General features: G+C 39.4%; 1 long non-coding RNA gene and 1 pseudogene across 1 annotated transcript in view; one reads left to right on the plus strand and one right to left on the minus strand.

Moving 5' to 3' along the window:
* Window positions 1–19298, plus strand: part of LOC147823157 (uncharacterized) — a 665389-nt gene that overhangs the window by 487437 nt on the left and 158654 nt on the right. The gene's annotated exons all lie outside the window — the stretch shown is intronic.
* LOC101710149 (actin-related protein 2/3 complex subunit 1A pseudogene) lies at window positions 16609–17745 on the minus strand (annotated as a pseudogene).

A 19298-nucleotide genomic window follows, 5' to 3' on the forward strand; every position in this document is an offset into this window, starting at 1 on the left:
AGGAGAATATTCTATTGAAGTAATCAGAGATGTAAGTCTACCAATTGACGTAAGTTCATAAAAGAATTAAGAAATAAAAAGTCCCACTTCCAGTATACCATGAAAAAATCTTAATTTTTTGAAAAAATTAAAATTAGCACAATAAATGAGTAACTATACTGTGCTAATGAATAAGAAAACTCAATATTGTTAGGTTGTCAATTTCCCCAGTTGAATAAATGGAATCTTGAAAAGTGTATCAGGTTTTAAAAGAAAATGGCAGGGCTAGGGATTTAGCTCAATGGTGCTGCTGCCTGCGTCATAAGCACAATGTCCTGAGTTTGATCCCCAGTACAAAAAGAAAGGCAAACTAATTCTAAAATTCATACGGTAATGAAAAAAACTACAATAGTCAAAAAAACTCTGAAGAAGATGAACAAATTTGGAGGATTAACACTACCTGAAATTAAGAATTTTTGAATCTCTACAGCAATTAATTCACTGTGGTGTGGTATTGGCATAAATGTTGGCAAATAGATCAGCATGAAATAATAGAAAGTCCAAAACTAGTTCTACACATATATGTATAAATGATTTTCACATGAGGTACTTTAAAAACTTAATGGAGGCCCCTGGGCTGCAAGCACATTGGGCGGCCCTGAGGGAGTGGCAGGGCAGAGGCGCTTGCCCAGGCAAGGTAAGGTGGTGTGCAGCAGCCTGGAGCTTATGCAGGTTCTGCCCCTGGACATGCTGCCCAACCTCACAGTCACCCTGGACTAGAGTCATGGCTGAGAGGGGCCAATGAATGCCAGCCACACACTGGAAGATACCGGCCCCCTGACAAACACACCAGCTGCAGCAGGAGTCCGTGGTGTTCTTGCCACCACACACAGGTGCTCAGGCCTTGGCATCCAGTGGCTGCTGGGCTTGGCTCTGAGGGACAGCTACAACTTCTGCTATGATATTGAAGAAAACTTGTGAGAAGAGAAATCTTTGCCATATTTCTGATCTCAGCAAGAAGGAGTTGTGCCTCCCATCATGCACAGCAGCGATGGTATCCATCAGTATCTTGTAGATGTTCTTTCAAGGGATGCTACTGAGAGTGTCCATTAATGGAATGTTACTCCAAGAATGATGCAGGCAGGGTCAGCTGAAGAAGCCACAATGCAACTAGACTCATGGTCCCTAATATTGAAGATATTTGAAGTCTTTGTATTCTGATATGGTTCGTTATGCAGTGATAATTGAGCCCAGATGCTGATTTCTGTGAAGACATCAGGATCTGGGAGTGAGGGGAGGACAAGGAGCTGTGCTGCCTCCTCTTGGACATCAGAGAGCCCCTGTGATGGAGGTGTGGAAGCCACACCAGCCCCATGCACAGGATCTTGCCAGGCAGTTTGAGCTGGCCTTGAAAGAAGTATGTAGCTGAGGCTAACTTCAAATGCATATTGTCAGTCTCCTGGTGCTGGGATTACAGGCATCCTCCACCACATCTGGAAGCAGTTAACAATTTGCTGGCAACACTAGTAATGAAAAAGTGAAAAACTAACAGATAGATGATAAATAGATAAAAATACTCATAGATACTTAGATAAAAATAAAAGAAGTGGCCACTGATTTATTTAGTATGAAGAAAAAATGGCTGTCACAGGGGGAGACAGGGGGAGAGTCCCCACAGTCCCAGGCCTGACTCTCCCAATGATGCAGAAGATTGTGGAAGAATCAGATAGAGACTGAAAGTGTAGAAGCAAAGCTGTACTTTTATTCAGCAAGCATGCAAGAGTACAGCTGCCTTCTCACAGAGAGACAGGCAGGGGTGCCCGAAAAGGAGGCACCATTGCAGGAGGGCTCAAGATGCTGGTTTTATAGTAGTTGGGGCCTATCCTGCCTCTGAGCTGAGGGCACCCCTACTTGATTGGTTAATGATTAACTTAGCTCATTACTAGGGACAACAAGGAAGGGTCTTTTCAGGGACCATTTACATCTTAGGGCCAAGGTTCTTTTTCCTTTTGATCTTAGCAAACCAAGCTTTGCAGGGTACAGCATGAAGAGGAGGTGCAACCTCAGCAGACTGTCAGCTTTTTATGGGTGGTTAAGGCTGTTCTGCCAGCTATCTGAACTCCTTTGGGGAGGGGATCATCTCTCCCTGCCTAGGGGTCTCTATCCCTACAGGGCTATAGGCTTTTCTATTACATGGAGACTCAGGTTATGGAACCCCAAGACATGAGCTCACTCCCTTGGCAAGATCTCCAAACAGAACTTGGAACCCTTGTTAATGGGTGTCACAATCTAGTAACAGCCATCTCCCAAGCTCACTTGGCCAGAGACGGTCAACAGCGAACATGCTGAGCTTCTTCTCCACTTCAAGAGGCCGCAGCCTCAGGACCACAGGTAGAGAAAGTATCTATGAAAGATTAAGAAGATGGATGACTCCATCCAGATGCCACAGGCCATGCTGCAGCAGCTGCACAACTGTCACAGACACCCCAGGGATGGTCTCCCCGGGAGTGACCACCAGTGACCTACCAAAACCAAGGTACCCCAGTGAAGTCTCCCTAAGCCCAAATACCAATGGCACAGAAACTGGGAAGAGCACGGGGCAAGTATCACCAGGCCCAGAAACACCCAGTAGCTCTGGGCAGGCCTCCCCAGAGCCGGGCACAGAAAACCTAGAGAGTCAAAGTCCGGGGGGGACACCAAAGTCACAGCCACCAGCCCCCAAGAGACACTGAGAAGCCTGGTGTACATCCACTCAGGCCTGGCCAGCACTATTGGAAACAACTTCACAGAGAGCCTTGCAGAATCCTGGCCAGCGTGGTCCCTGCAGGCAGTCAGGCTGCTCTCATTCTCTGAGCCTTGCCTGCCTGTTTCCCTGGGCAGCCAACCCATCTATGGTCCCTTCTTCCCAGGCACCTCCACCACCCACACCTCTACCTGATCTGCCCTGATTTTGGGAAGAGACATCATGACAAGATCTCTTGAGAATTCCATCCACTTTGAGGGCCTGTGTGATAAAGGTTGAGATGTGTGGTGTTTGGACAATAAACAGCTTTTCACCACACACTGGGTAGAGGAGGGAGGAGACCCTTATACTGTGTCACCTCAGTTGGAGTTAGAAGAGGCCATTAGGCTTTCTGAGCTAAAGAAAGATTCTGAGCTCTTAATTCATTCATCACCTTGTATACCAGAACATCCTAAAGTGCCTTGTCCGGGAAAAGAGAAATCCATCCACCACAGAGCTGCAGGCTGTTGGAGAAAGCTGTATTATGCAAATGGCCACACTTTTCAGGCCAAACGCTTCAACAGGTGAGCTCACTGTGCTGTCTGCACAGACCGTGTAAGGGGACTTGGCTGCCAGGTGTATAAGTGCACCAACTGTAAACTCTCGGTTCACAAAAAGTGCCACAAACTTGTCACAATTGAATGTGGGCAGCATTCTTTACCATCAGAGCCCACAATGCCAGTCGATCCATCATCCATGGCTTCAGACCCTGCACACACAGTGATCCCACATAACCTTCCAATTCATGAGGCTTTAGAACAAGGTGATGGAGAGAATGAGGCAAGGAACACTGGGGAAAGTGGCAAAGCTTCACTGGGTTTAGGTCTTGAGGACTTTGATTTGCTCCGAGTGATTGGCCGAGGAAGTTATGGGAAAGTACTGTTACTCCAACTGAAAGAATCAAATCATATGTATGAAATGAAAGCAGTGAAAAAAGAGTGTGTCAACATTGATTGGTTACAGACAGAGAAGCTCATTCTAGAGCAGGCATCCAATTGTCCTTTTCTAGTTGCACTGCATGCTTGCTTCCAGACAGAAAGCAGACTGCTCCTTGTTCTAGACTATGTCAGTGGGGGAGATCTGCTGCTGTTCCATGTGCAGCAACAAAGAATGCTTCCTGAAGAACATGCCAGGTTTTGCTCTGCGAAAATCAGTTTAGCAGTCAACTACCTTCATCGGCAAGTAATTCTTTACAGAATTTTAAAATTAGAAAATGTATTACTGGATTCAGAAAGGCACATTAAACTCATCGATTTTTGCTTGTGTAAGGAAGGCTTACACAGCCAGGAGACACCACCCGCACTTTCTGTGGCACTTCTAATTTCATAGCTCCAGAATTTATAAGAAGGGAAGATTACAGTTTCAGTGTGGACTGGTGGAATCTTGGAGTAGTAATACATATCGTGATGATCAGACGGTCTCCATTTCATCTTGATGAGAGCTCTGATAACCCTTATGAAAAGTCAATCGAGCATGTCTTGCAAGTAATTTTGGAAAGAGACATAGTCATACCTTCTTTTCTGTCTGTACAAGATGCAAGTGTCTTAGAGGGTTTTCTGAACAAGGACTCAAAAGAACAACTGGGTTGTCATCCTCACAGGGGCTTTGCTGATGTTCAGGAGCTCAAAATGTGGACTGGGACATGATGGAGCAAAAGCAGGTGGTGCCTCCATTTAAACCAAATATCTCTGAGTGATTCAGTTTGGACAACTTTGATCCTGAATTTACTAATGAACCTGTCTGGCTCACCCCAGATGATAATGATGTCATGAGGGAGCTTGATGGATATAAATTTGCAGGCTTTGAGTATATCAATCATCTTACAATGTATGAAGAAGAATGGGTCTGATTCCCATTTTTCAACTTTGCATTTTGCTTATGTTCCCATTTAATGCTTGGAAAAACTTGTTACCAGCCTAGATAGAATTAACCATTTCAGAGATGTCTGGAAGATAATTTTAATTTATTGTTTTGAAGCTATATTTAGATGTAATACTTGATTCTTATAGTCTATAGTAGAGAATATGGAATTTTTTGTTCATAGATTTGATTTTTATGAGCTGATTTAAATAATAATGAGGCAATCGCTTGTTAACCACACTTGTATATAGATTCCATTTGTTGAGTGGGACATAATGCCTAATATTTTTTCTTTTTACTTATGATACAAGAAAACAATTTGTCTTTTCAGTTAAAAAAATTAAAAAAAAATAAAAATAAAAACTTAATGGAAAAAGAGTATCTTTTTGACTGATGGAGATGGAACATTCTCAAATCTATATGCAAAAAGGAACTACAACAAAAAATAGAATAGAAAACCAAGAAAACTGTTATAAACACTGTATATATCATGAACAAATAAGCTCAAAACAGTTCATACATCTGAATATAAAATCTAACATTACAAAAATTCTAGAATAAAACATTGAAGAAAATGTACTTGAACTTGAATTAGATGAAGATTGAATTAGATATGATACCCAGCTGCATGAGCTATAACATTATGACTTGATAAGTTAGATTTTATCAAAATTAAAAAATTGTGCTCTTCAAAGAGCAGTTTAATACAATAAAGAAAAAGACTGAAGACTAGGGAATATGCACAATATGTATAAATCACATTCCTGATAAAGGATTTATATCTAGAATATATAAAGAACTAAGCTCAATAAAAAGAACAGCACAATTTAAAAAATAGGCAAAAGATATAACTAACAAGGAAGACATTTGGAAGGCAAAAAAGTTCACAGAAAGTTTCTCAATATTGCTATTTGTTAGGAAATGAAAATTTATTTATTTTTATTTTTTTATTTTTTTCTTTATTAAATTCTTTTATTGGCACATTGTAGGTATACAACACAATTACATTTCTCATTGAGAATTGTACCTTTACATAATGCATCTTGGTTCTTATTTTTTCCCCATTCCTAGCCCTCCCTTCACCCCCTCCACCCTTCCCTAATTTCAAAGACTTTATTTCCATTTTTTCCCTTTCTCATAATTTTTCCTTTCCCTTCTTTCCTTTCCCCTCCCCCTCCCACTACCCCTACCCCTTTGGACCTTTTCTTCCTATTTTGCATTATAGATTATTCATTCTAATCATTGGTACATTTTAGGTATACAATATAATGACATTCATCATTGGAAATTTGCACCTTTACATAGTCTCTCTTGGTTCTTATTTTTCACCCTTGCCCAGCCCTCCCTTCAACCCCTCCATTCCTCCCTATTTACAAAGATTTTGTTCCTATTTTTCCATTTTCTCATATTAATCCCATTCCCTTCTATCCTTTCCCCTAGCCCTCCCACTGCCTTCCCCTTTGCCCCTTTTCTTCCTATTTCACATGACCTATTATACATTTAGTCCTTATTTACACTTTCAGTTTCTCACACCAGAGAAACTATTTGGTATTTACACGTGTGTGTCCTATTTATTTCACTTAAGAGTATCTCCTCAAGGTGCATCCACTTAGCTATAAATGTCTCTAATTTCTCATTTCTTATGGCTGAGTAGTACTCTATTTTATACATTTTCTTTATCCAGTCTCCAGTTGATGGGCATTTGGGCAGTTTCCAAGTTTTAGCTATCACAAACTGTGCTGCTATGAACATGGGTGCACATATATCACTGTGGTATGATTCTTTTAATTCTTTGGGGAAGATCCCCAGCAATGGAATAGCAGGGTCAAATGGGACTTCCAGTCCTAGTTCTTTGAGGTATCTCCATACTGATTTCCACAGTGCTTGCACCAGTCTACACTCCCACCAGCAGTGGAGCAGGGTTCCTCTTTCCCCACAGCCTCGCCAGTATTTGTTATTGGCTGATTTCATGATAGCAGCCATTCTTTCCAGAGTGAAGTGGAATCTCAGCATTGTTTTCATTTGCATCTCTTGAATGACCAGTGATGTTGAACATTTTTTCATGTATTTATTTGCTATTTCTACTTCTTTGTCTGAGATATGTCTGTTCATTTCAGATGCCCATTAGGAAATGAAAATTTAAATCAAATGACTTATTACAAACCTACTAGAGAGGTCACAAATTGAAATGACTACACAAAATGGGGCCTGTGGCTCACTGGTAGAGGGCTTGCCTTGTATGTTGGATGCCCTGAGTCTGGTCCCCAGCAGCAGGAAAAGAAAGTACTACTGAACAACAAACTGTTGTACACTGCTGGTGGTGGTGTAAAAAATATAAACACAGTGGGCAATAGTACAGGAGCACTTCCACTTCTTAAACACTACAGTCAGGATACAACATATCTAACAACTGTTCATCCTGTTAATAAGAACATGTGATGCAAGTGCAACATCTAAGATACAAAATTTAAGGAAGCACTCTCAGGAATGTGTACTCCAGCATCTTTATTTACAATAGATTGAGAATGAGGGTCTCCTTACATTCTGCAGCAGAGGCATCACACTTGCCTCATGCTTCATCCTGAATCCTAGAAATTCAGGATGAGCGGGGAAACATATTTCCCAAATAGCCAGCTCCTTCTCAGTGACAGTGTTTCACCATGAAAACATCAGCATAAATATATAGGAACAGCATCTTGTCTTTTTTTCCCTCTCAATAATTTGAGGAATTTTTGAAGTGTGTTCAGTGTTTGTGTTCTCCAGAGAAGCAGCCCAAATAAGATATGCGTCATGTTTAAGAGGTTTATTATGGGAAGTGGCTCGTGTTTATAGAGGCCAAGAAGTCCCACTACGTCTGCACACAGAGAGTCAGAAAAGCTGGCAGTGTAATTCATTCTAAGTCTGAAGGACTGAGAACTAGAGTTGGAAAGTGTGTACTATCATTCCCAAGCCCAAAGTTCCACGAACCAGGAGTTCTGATGTCCCAGGGCCAGAGAAAGTAGATATCTCAGCTCAAGAAGCAAGAATAAATCCGGCTTTCTTTTCCCTCTCTGTTGTGTTTGGTCCCTTACTCATCCTACTGATTTAAATGGTAATCTCTCTAAAATACTCTCATGTACACACTTAGAAATTATGCTCTGGAGAAAGCTCTCCAACCTTTTTGGTACCAAGGACTGGTTTTACGAAAGATAATTTTTCAGGTACTGGGTGGAGGAGGTTGGTTTCAGTATGATTCAAGTTCATCACATTTACTGTGTGCTTTATTTCTATTATTATTACATTGTAGCAATGAAATACTTATACAATTCACCATAATGCAGAATCAGTGGAGACCCTGAGCATGTATCCCTCAAACTAGATCCCATCTGGGGGTGATGGGAGACAGCGACACCTGAAGTGTGTTGCTTATGTCCACTCTACTCAATCTTGTTTTGGTTTCTGTCACTGCAGAAAATCCTGCTGCACAGAGATAGGATGTTAGTTTGGAGCAGGCTTTTACCTGTTTTGTGGCATTCTCAGGATGTTCTGTCTTGACTTTAATCCAGAACATACAGAGTTTGAGATGATCTCAAAAGTTCTTTTAAGGCCACTGTCATTTGTAATCCCAAGCAGTTGATTTTCTTCTAGCAGAGACAAAACAATCCACCTATATATTCACAAATGGATTTTGAATCCATTTCTTCCCAGTTTGGGAGGTCTTTTGTGGTTGCGAAGTAATAGTTAAATTATTTTAAAAGCTGAGAAAAATAATAATGCACCAACTGGGAGAAGAAAGGCCCTGGTTCAGTTTCTTTCAAAATATCTGCTAGTGTTTGAAACATCTCAAAAATCCCAGTGTTCACTCATTGCTCCCATAATTCTAGTTTGAATGCAACCAATTTATTTGCCAGCTTGAACATGGTTGTCATTTTCCCCTTAAGTGACAAATTGATTTTATTGAGTAGATATCACCTGAGTAAGCAAGTATTGAGATCTATTCTGTGTCACTTAAATGTGCTCCCATTGATGACTTTTTCTAAAAAAAAAATCCCTGGAGCAGTTGTCATAACTCAAAAACTGGCAAATGATTTACCATTAGAAAGTCATCTCATCTGTGTATGTGCTCATTGTCCATCTCCTTACAGAGTTTCTCAGACATAAATTAAGGGTATGTAATTTAATGTAGTTGATCACTTTAAGCACAAAATTAAGTTCAGCATTTCTCTGTGGATGACACGGTACCAAGACTCACCTTCAGAATGATCTCTGTGACTGGAGTAGTGAAACTGGAAAGCCGTCTGGTCATGGCAGCCATTCTGTCTATGCATTTACCAATACAAAATGGATGATTCATTTTTCCTGATATGTAGTCATCCAGAGACTTGAATTGTCCTACAGCTGTGGAGTTGTTTGGCAACAAAAGTGCATAAAACATATCCTCGTGCACATTGCCCTGAAAAATATGTTCCACAAAAGCAAGCATCATTGCCTTGTTGTCAATATGGGTAGACTCTTCAACCTGGATAGTGACTCATTAATCCTCTCTAATAACTGTACTTCAATATACTCTGCTATTTCATCAATTTGTGTAGTTATGGGGCTAGCCAACAACAACAAAAAGAGGAGCACCTTTTGAGCTATAACTTTTCCTCAAAATTCGCAACAAATGTCCTTAGCAGCAGGCAAGATCAGCTCTTCTCCAATAGTAAAAATCTGTTTAGCTTTAAAAAGTGCAGTTAGCTACTAAAAATTATGCTCTTTAGAGCAGATACATCAGATCACATAATGGCCTTCAATAATTGCTTCAGTTCTTCATGTTTATATTTTTTCTTTGGATAAATTCCACTGACTTGTCTTTTAATGCCAAGTACTTTATCCCCACGTAATGAAGCAGTTTTGAAGGTTTCATGACATTGTTGGGTAGCTGGTCACTGTATATTGTGCAAAGTGGGTATGGACATGTGATTCATCTGTTGTAGTGAACCTGTAATTTAAGTAGAACTCTTGATATTATCTTTTAGATGGAGCTCTCTTTATGTTGACAATCTTTATGTTTTCTCATCATTGGATCTTCTCTCTTTCCAGAGCTGTCCAGGGGATTTTTTTTTTTTTACTATTTTGGCTAGGGTTACCTTGTGGGCTTAACAAAACTGTGACTGAGACACATGTACAGAGTGGGAAAGAGGCTTGGACTGAAGTAGTATATAAAATAATGCATGTACCACATGCAAACTAAAATAAGTGTCAGATTCTGACTTAAATCATGCCCCAAAATGAAGCTGTGAATTGAAGTATGTGAATTCACTTGCCAGTATAAAGCCTGCCATCAGTACAGTTTGTCGCTTGCCATGACTGATATGGTTTTGATTTGTGTCTGTGAGCAGTTGATTCATTATGATCTCTGCACAGTCAAACATCTCAGCTGTCAATCTGCTTTAGAAGCTGGTCCCCTATACTAGCATCATCACTTCAGCTCTACCTCAGATCGTCAGGCGTTAGATTTTCACAAGGAACATACAACCTAAATCCCTTGCATGCATAGTTTTCAGTGGGGTTCATACTGCTATGAGAATCTAATGCTGCTGCTGATCTTGCAGGAGGCAGAGCTCAGGCAGTAATTTGAGTTATGGGGAGCAGCTGTAAATACAGATGAAGCTTGACTCACTCAACTGCTGTTCACTTCCTGCTGTGCAGAGCCATATTATAATACTGAAATATAACCCAATTGTAGCTAAAGTGTATATTGTGCACCTGAAAATACATTAAATTTATTAAATATTTTGAGAATATTCTTTATTTTAAAAATTAGTTTTATCAGAATATTTCATTAGTAACTTATTTTTATTATCACACTTGGAATTTCTTCCATTGCTAAATTTCTTCATTTTTTTCACAAATACCAATTTAAAGAGTCTAGTTTTACTTATCTGATTACAGAAAATGTAGATAATTAGATAAAACACTTACATAACACATTAGTTCTCACATTTAAGCTTCTCTTAGTGTTCTGTATATTCAGAAACAGGTTAATTTAAAGATAGGTGACAAGATCCTTTATGTGGTGATCAAATTTAATCCATCTATGCTATGCCAAAAGTGAGTATGAGAATCACAAGCCTGCTATTTTAGAACATTCCAATGATTTCTTTCATCAGTCAGTTAACACCAGAGATTTGATTTGTTTAACTTATGCTTGTTTTCTCATGATTTAAGACATCAGTCTTGTGGGGAAAGTTGCTTATTTCTCAGTAGGCCTATTATCTATTATAAAAATTATATAATATAAGCCATATTGTGAGAAACACAGAATTTACACAATCTACTCTTGGGATCTATGGAGCTGCAACAGACTGAATGTTTATGTCTCTCTCAAATTCGCAGAATGAAATGTTATTCTTCAAGGTGTTGATTTTAGGAAGTAGAACGTCTGGGAAGTGATTAAGTAATGGGGAGAATTCTAAAAATGAGATTAGTACCTTTATTGAAAACAGACTCCAGAGAGATTAAGCACCTCTTCTACCATGTAAAGACAGGGAGAAAAGATGATCATCTATGAACAGGAAGTGAGTTCAAACCAGACACTGAATCCATTTTTACCTAAATCATGGACTTCTAGCTTCCAGAACTGTGAAAAATAAAATTCTGTTCTTTACAACCCACCAGTCTATGGTAATTTTTTATAGCAGCCCAAACATACTAAGACTGTGTGATGGTTAACTGATTATCAACTTGAGTGAGAATGCCCAGTTGAATTGAATTAGCATGGTTCTGGGCATTGAAGGCCCACATTAAGGAGGATTGTTGTCAGAACAGTATAAAAGGAAAATAGGAGGGAAGGAATTCAGCTGATTTTCCTAGGAGGACCTTCTGCCATTCTCTTCAGAGAAGCTCCTGCCTTTCCTTTCAGCTTTGGCCAACCTCATCTCCTGTCATTTGGCAGAGATTCTTCCAGCACTGGCCTTTCTGTCTGCCAGCACAGCCTCTTTAGCTTATAGCTCAGACTTTTTGACCTCCCAGCGCAAACCCCTTGCTTGGTCTTCTACTGGGGATCCTTCAGCCTCCTGATGGAGACACCTATGGTACATTGCTGTGGGCTCCAGGCCCTGGGCTGGATCCTTCAGATCTCTAGCGTGTGGACAGATCTTTTGCGCTCTTCTACATTTGACTCTGTGGGTGGCCACTGTAGGCCACTCTTGTAAATTTCTGTGCCCTGGATGAAATCTGATTCAGAGCATGTGCAGTTTTTTGAGGAGCCTTGCCCCAACCCTGCAAGCTCATGTAAGCATCAACCAATACAGACTGGATCTTTTCATGCAAAATCTTTAGTAGTAATTTGGAACCATTCTTTGACTAGTAACTTCTGTACACTGTGGGGAGTTTAAGTGTTATTGTCTTCTCTGGTGATTTATTCACCAGTAGGAGACATTCTTCTAAGAATCTTGATTGAAAGCCTGCCTATTTTCTTAGCTGGAATCAAGTAACTAAATGTGTTTGTAGAATATTTTAGGGAGGGACCAAAAAGAATGCCATTTTATGAAATGGTTGGTAACGGAAGTGATTTCATGGACATTTAATTGTGGACTACATACTTCACTCTATACATAATTATTTATGATTGAATTGCTGAAATGAGGGTAAGGAAGTATTTTGAATATATACATTATCTTTAAAATATATTCCCTTACACAGTACATTGTCACGGACATATTTGCAGTTACTACCCATTGAATTCATACTACACAGGCATCTGTGTGCCTGAATTCATATACATATAAGGTATAATTACATATTAAAATACTCTGTGTATATATTTAAATACATTTATGAACAAGAAAATTTTATTAATATATATTTATATGTAAAAAGATAAAAATATAATTGATGTAAGAATATTAAAATTTAAATAAAAATACACAGAAAACCAAATGGTTATTAAGAGTATAAGGTAGACTTAGGATAAGTTAACATCTAATTTGTGATAGCAATACAAGTTGTATAAAAAGGGGCTTTTGGAGTGCAAAATTTACTGAAGGGTAGAACATGTAGGAGAGACACTGGATTTGGCTCGAAAGAATTTGAATGCAAAGGAAATCAGAGAAAGGAAGACAAGCAATATAATGATGTCACAGTCAGCAATTGTGTAAGAACACCAGAGACAGCCTCCAGAAATGTAAGTGAAGCTATATGGGTAAAGTGAGAGGTTGACATAGGTTGTGACATAAGGCAAGGGCAGACTGTGCTATATGCTGTAATATCATATGAATTGAAATGTCAACATTGCAAAACTCCTTCCATTTGTGGTTCTTTAAGCATACCACCCTGCCAGCTGTGGGTAGCAGGACCTATTTTATATTTTCTTTGGAGCACCTATGTACATTGTTGTGCAATGATTTCTTCAGATCTTATGTCCTTAGTTTTGCCCTATGCCTGGATTTGCCAGCTTCCTCTGGCTTTTACTGACAGACTCTCTCCTCAGTCTTATTTCCTTCTTGCATGGTTTGAGTAACAGGGAAACTGTCTCGACCTTGGATCTCTGATTTTTTGCTAACTGGCTCCGTGGGAGGGGGAGGGATCTGTATATCACAATACAGATAACAAAACAGCCTATTTCATCTTATGTATCTATACCTGCAATCTTTATTACTAGATAGATGAAGAAATTATAACCATTCAACCTTTACTTTTGAATTTATTTTTAAAGACAAAATGGAAGAATGGAAGATTCTTTTGTTATTTTTATGCCAGCCTAGTGGTATCCTCTGCCTCTATTTACTTTTTTTGTTTTCTTTTTTTTTGCTACTCCAAGTATATGCTGACAAGAATACCAACTTACCACAGTTAATATTTTCCCACTCTAAGCCATGTCACAAATTGTCACTTCTCTCTAAATAGCTTGCTCAGTCTTCTATCCAAAAATATGTCACTAGCTTCTCCTAGAACTTATTGACTACTTTTCTTTCTCTCTGATACTTTGTAAAAACTTTTCTGAAAATTTACCTAACAGTGCAGTCATTCCAGGAAGCACTGTTTTGATGCCATGCTAAATTCCCAAAGTGTCCTCTCCTCTGCCCTCTTCCTGTCTAAAGTTCACCCATTTGTCCAGCTGTGATACCAACTCTATAATCTGTCTTCATGGGCCTGACCACCCTAGCCTGAAGTGAGCCCTCCTTCTCTTGAACTGTTGTAAAATTTATTGACTGAATAATTCATCTGGCAATGTTCTGCTTTGTGACATCTTTTTTATAATTGTCTGATTCTATTATTTAAGCATTTTTTCTCACTCCACATGATTATACATTCTCTTTTCTCACAAAATAGCACTTATATTTTATATTCACTACATTTCCTAGCTCATGGAATTGGAATGTAGACATTGAATAAATACCTATTGATTTGAGTTGACTTTTATTAAAATTTGTTCAAAGTCATTCTCATTAGTTTACATATTTGCTTTTTATTTTATTTAAGAATTGTGGGCAATTTATCTAGTCTCCCAAAGAGCTGTTTCTCCTTGGATCTATTCCACGTACAGATGTCATGATTCTGGGCAATTAGAAAAAAAGGGTATGAATGAACAGGGTATAAGTATTAATGTCAGTAAAGTTTCTTTGTGTAGACAGAGTCTGGAGCAAGGTAAAGTGAGTTAAGATGCTAGTGATGAGGTCATATGATAAAAATTTAAATGAAAATCCACTTGGAAAAAAGTATGTGTGAAAAGTGTTCCAACACAAATTTTAAAAAATCAGTGGTTTACAAAATACATATTGTAATACCTGAAGTTGTACAGTTGTTATGACGGTTAATAGAGTTTCCATTCTATAATATGTATGAAAAATAGAGACCTGACATTCAAATGCTGTTGTATATTCAACTAGAGATGGTCATAGAAATGTAGACATGCCAGAGTGTATCAATTCAGGCACAGCCTCTTTAAAGATAAGATCGAGATAAATGGGAGAATGACAGCAAAGTTAGGTGGTTTCATACTCAGTGATACACTACATCCTAAGTACTTATTAATGAGTTAGTGTCAGCCTGGAGAGAGGATTCTGGACACTGTATCTTAGACTCTTTTATAGTATTTTCACTGCTCAGCATTCATTCAGTGACTTAGGCATCCTGAAATAAAATTTGTGATTACTCAGAAGCAAGGAGGTGATTAAACTGGTGATACATTGTGCATAAAGGTACAGAAGAAAAACACAAAATAAGCATAAAGATATAGAAACCTGGATCTAGTTCCTCACTGTGAATTCTGGAAAGATAGGCTGGAAAGGGAGGTATGATGAGCTAGGTTAAGAAAGACTCAGAGAATTTTAGTGTGTTGAAGTTCTGTATAAATCAGACTATTGCTTTGAGTTATAGGTGCTGTATGAAACAGATTTTGGTTTAGTTTAGGTTTAATTTAAATTTATTGGTGAGAAATCCACAGACTACTGAAGGTACATAGAACTGGTTAAATGGAGGGTAGGAAGTAGGATTGTGGTTTATTAATCTTTCAAAGGATAATACTATGGAGGCCCACTCTAGCTCCCTTCAGACACTTGAAAAATTGCCACGAAGAAGAGGGATTGCATTCCTTGTGTGGCAGCACTGGAGGGCAGAGCAAGAATCGATGAATATTGGGCCGGGATTTACCTCAGTGGTTCCACCACCTGCCCCGCAAGCACAAGGACCCGAGTTTGATCCCCAGTAACAAAAAAAAAGAAAGAAAAAGAAAAAAAAAGAATCAATGAATAAAAGTTATGAGAAGACGGATTTCATGAAAAATAAGCAAGAACTAACATTTAGAGACCAAATCAAACGAGCTGATAATTCTTACATGAAATGAGGGTATCACTGGTAACTCCATAAAATATTACAAGGTTAGGTGATCCTTTGGATCCCTTCCGTATTCGAGGGTGATTATAGGACAATTTGAGGTTTCAAAAGCAAGTTGGATGGTACCAACTCTCACTTTCATATACAGTATGAAAATGAAAATACAGAAAGCCAGTCACATACCTAGGGAGGATTTCCTTCCTCCATGCTGTGAATGTTGTCTAAAGATTATGTGAGAAATGGATCTGTTTGGGGGGGTATTTAAAATTGATTCTGTTTTGTTTTCTGAAATATAAATGTTTCAGCATTTATAATTGTTTAAAGTATAAAAAGAGTCTAGAAAACTAATCTCTTAATTGCGTTCTGGAAATTTTTCTGTTAAATTACAAGGCTGTTGTCCCCTAATCATCAAGTGGCATCTTAATTTCATGGAATATTTCTAATACCTGGGCTCTTGAGTGTTTGATGTTTTCCTAACTACTACTACTATAGCTCAGGGACCCATTACCTCACACTATTATTTTTCTAGTAATGAATTATCATGCAACTATTACTCTATAATAAATCACCTCAAATTTAGTGTCTTAAAACAACAACCACTTTATATTCCTCATGAGTATCAGTTGGCTAGGCTGTTCTAGTGGTCTGGGTTTGGTTCACATGGTGTTTGGTCAGTTGAGTATTAGCTGGGTGGCTCTGTTGGTCTTGGCAAAGCTAGACCATAGGTAAAGTATCTCACCTGGACAACTAGGCTGAGTTAGCTCTGTTGCACTCTACAGCAGGCTAACTTGAGCTTGTTCCCTGAGGTGTCAGAATTCCAATAAAGACAGTTGAAGTGTGGAACCCTGCTCACAGTGTAGGTTTTTTTTAACATTCAGGATTTTTATTTCATTTTCCAGCAGACAATTTACATACCTCCTTCACTTTTGCCTTTAAATTAGTGTGGCAATTCCACAATAAACTACTTAAAGAGAAGCTGTGGTCAAGAATGGAATGAAATCACAAAAACAAGACCAAACCACAGCTGTTTTTTAAAAAACCAACACTGTCACTGATTATATTCGAACAAAAACACACAGTATTTGTGTGGCTGTGTTACAGTGTTTCCTGGGCTGCCTTTCCTCACCATCAATGGAATGGCCAGGCTGTGCTCAGCCACCGTTCTCATTGCTGAATGTCGGGGTCATTCAGCTCCACATTATTTGGAGGCCCTGAATCAAAGGCTCTAAGGTCTTGAAATCCCAAGTTGTCATGGCTCCATCAATGTCAGTAGTGCAAAATTTACGACAAGCTTGCTTGTCCATCTCATAAAGAGACACTCGAGTGGTGCTATTCTGTGAGGTGTGTGGTAGTATTTGTCTCCAAGGCTCACTGCGGTCCTCAGTCGTGGCGCTCTTGTCCATGTATCCAAAAAGTTCCATGGCAAACGTGCTGCACTGCATGCTCTGTTTTGGAATGCCAAGCTTGAAGACAAAGGTCAAGCAGCCATGGTCATCATAGTTAAAAAGCATTGGGCAACAGTCATGGCCAGCAGCCACAACACTGTTCTTGGAGACGACACACTCAGGAGGGGCAGGAACTCGGTGTTCAGAGCAGAGACTGCACAGTTTTTGAGGCATCAGCAACAGATGTGTCTGACCCAGGCCAGGCACCTCCCACTGGCAGAGAAGCTGAGCCATGGACCCAGCCACCAGGGCCACTGCCACTGAATTCTGACATCAGCTGGCCAGAGGCATCTTGCTGCCCCAGGGCACTGGCTGGCTTTTCATCCTCTTCTTTAATGTAGGCAGAAAACACTCTGCATTTGAAATCACATGATCCTGCTGCCAATCAAACATGGTTGGGATGCCAATCCAGGCTGAGGACCAAAGAGCGAATTGGCTTTTTAATGTGCTTGCTTACTGACCAGTCATTTTCAGACCTGAGATAACAAACGGAAATAAGTCGTTCCCCACTTCCCACAGCAAAAATTTGTTCTCTATCGGGGGGACCACTTCACAAAAGTGGCTGCATGGTTAATCCCCAGGCCCACCCAGGTTGGCTTCCAGATGCAGTCTTTCTGACTCCAGACCTATGTAGGCATTGCAGTCAGCTCCGCAAGGACAGTGCAGTCGCTCTTGGGAATCCAGTCCATACCTGTGATGTGTCTATTGTGCTCCTTGAGTTCATGAACTTTCACCCACCGGTTCTCATTCTTCTTATAGACGTGAACTTCTCGATTATTGGGAAGGCCATCTCAAGGGCCTTCTGAGTGCGGTCCCTGTTCCAGGCATGACAGGTGAATGCCTCTAGTAAAAACTGATGCAGGGACATAGTGTTAATGTTTTCAAAGAGCAAGAAGCTGAGGTCAGGGTGATCTGGAGAGGCTCACAGCAAAGAATTCAAGGACTCTGGTCAGTCAACATGAACAGGCTCGGCGGGTGTGAGGGAGGACCCATGGTTTAGTTTTAATGTGTACCCTATTGCTTCCATTGCATTGTATTGTGTACAGCAAGTCAGAGGCTGGTTGGTATCCAAGGCTTTACTTTTTGATAAGCAAAGCAACAAAGTGACATTGAAGAGTACAATTATACAAGAGGTGGACACCTTTGGATATTTTTTACAAGCAATCTACAATATAGGTCTCTCAAGAATATACTAAAAATTGAGAATTAAATTCTTAAAGAATTAACAGAGGTTGAAAGATACTTAAATTAAATCAAACTCAAACTACCCAACCTGGAGTCAAGAATTTCACAATTCTTGCATAGTTTTTTCTAGTAACTCTCATCCATCCATGGCCATGCCATGCCTCTGGAAAAGAGGCATAGGTTGATAGGAAGAAATATGGACTCAGACACAAATTGACTACAACTAGTCAGTCATGTCAGACATTGTAGTTTATGATCTATGACTTAATTGTGCCTCAGAATTACTGTATTCATATCTTCTCTTTATTTTTAATATTTGCTATATTTTTTTTTGCTAAATTGAATTGTGTGGTAGGAAAATTTCTATGATAATCTTGAAGAAGCCTGCTCCCTTTATTCATGGCTTGTATAATGCCCTCTGTTTGAGTGATTTGCTTTTAGTTAGTAGAATTCAGCAACGGTGATGGATATCATTTCAATGATTCAGTTCCAAAGTACAGTGGCTTCTATCTGTAGGCAGACCTCCTATATTGCTTTCTCACCTCACAGCCTTTGATATAGCAAGCTGACATGTTGAAGAGGACCAGGTATCATAAAATGGGGAGCAATTTATAGCAAACTATCTGTAAAGGAACAGAGTCTCTGCTTTCTGCCAACAAATCATATCGACTTGGGAGTAGTTTCTTCTCCAGTTGAGCTTAAAATGACTTCAGGCCAGCTGACACAAGAAATTGAGAGATTAAGATTCCTGACCCATAAGAGCTGTGAAATAATAAATAAATGTTCTCACCTAGTAAATTTTGGAGCTATTCATTTCCATGTAGGTATTTTGTATTGAAAACTTTGTTTTCATTGAGAATAAGAAGTGAACCTTCCCCTTCGTTGTTTGAAAGTTTCTCAGTCTGTGGCTAACATGTAAATAGTCATATGTGGCTCAATGATAGGGGTACATTCAGAGAAATGTGCCATGAGGGGATTTTGTAATTGTGCATATTTGTTTTGGTACTAGGAATCAAACTCAGGACCTTGTGCTTGTCACCCAGATGCAGTGCTAATGAGCTAAATCCCTGGCTGAAATTGTGCACATTTTACAGTGTGCTTACACAAACCTAGATGGTACAGGTGAGTCACTTGATGTGGGCCCTTGATGCAACCTAAAGACTCATTCAACACTAGTTGTATGAGGCTGATGTTGCCTAATAATACAACTGCTTCTCAGTGAACTTTTTATAAAGAAGAATTGATGA

This window comes from Heterocephalus glaber, unplaced genomic scaffold (assembly GCF_053883595.1).
Source record: "Heterocephalus glaber isolate CG9 unplaced genomic scaffold, H.glaber_assembly_v1.0 deba00001600, whole genome shotgun sequence".
NCBI classification, from domain to species: Eukaryota; Metazoa; Chordata; class Mammalia; order Rodentia; family Bathyergidae; genus Heterocephalus; species Heterocephalus glaber.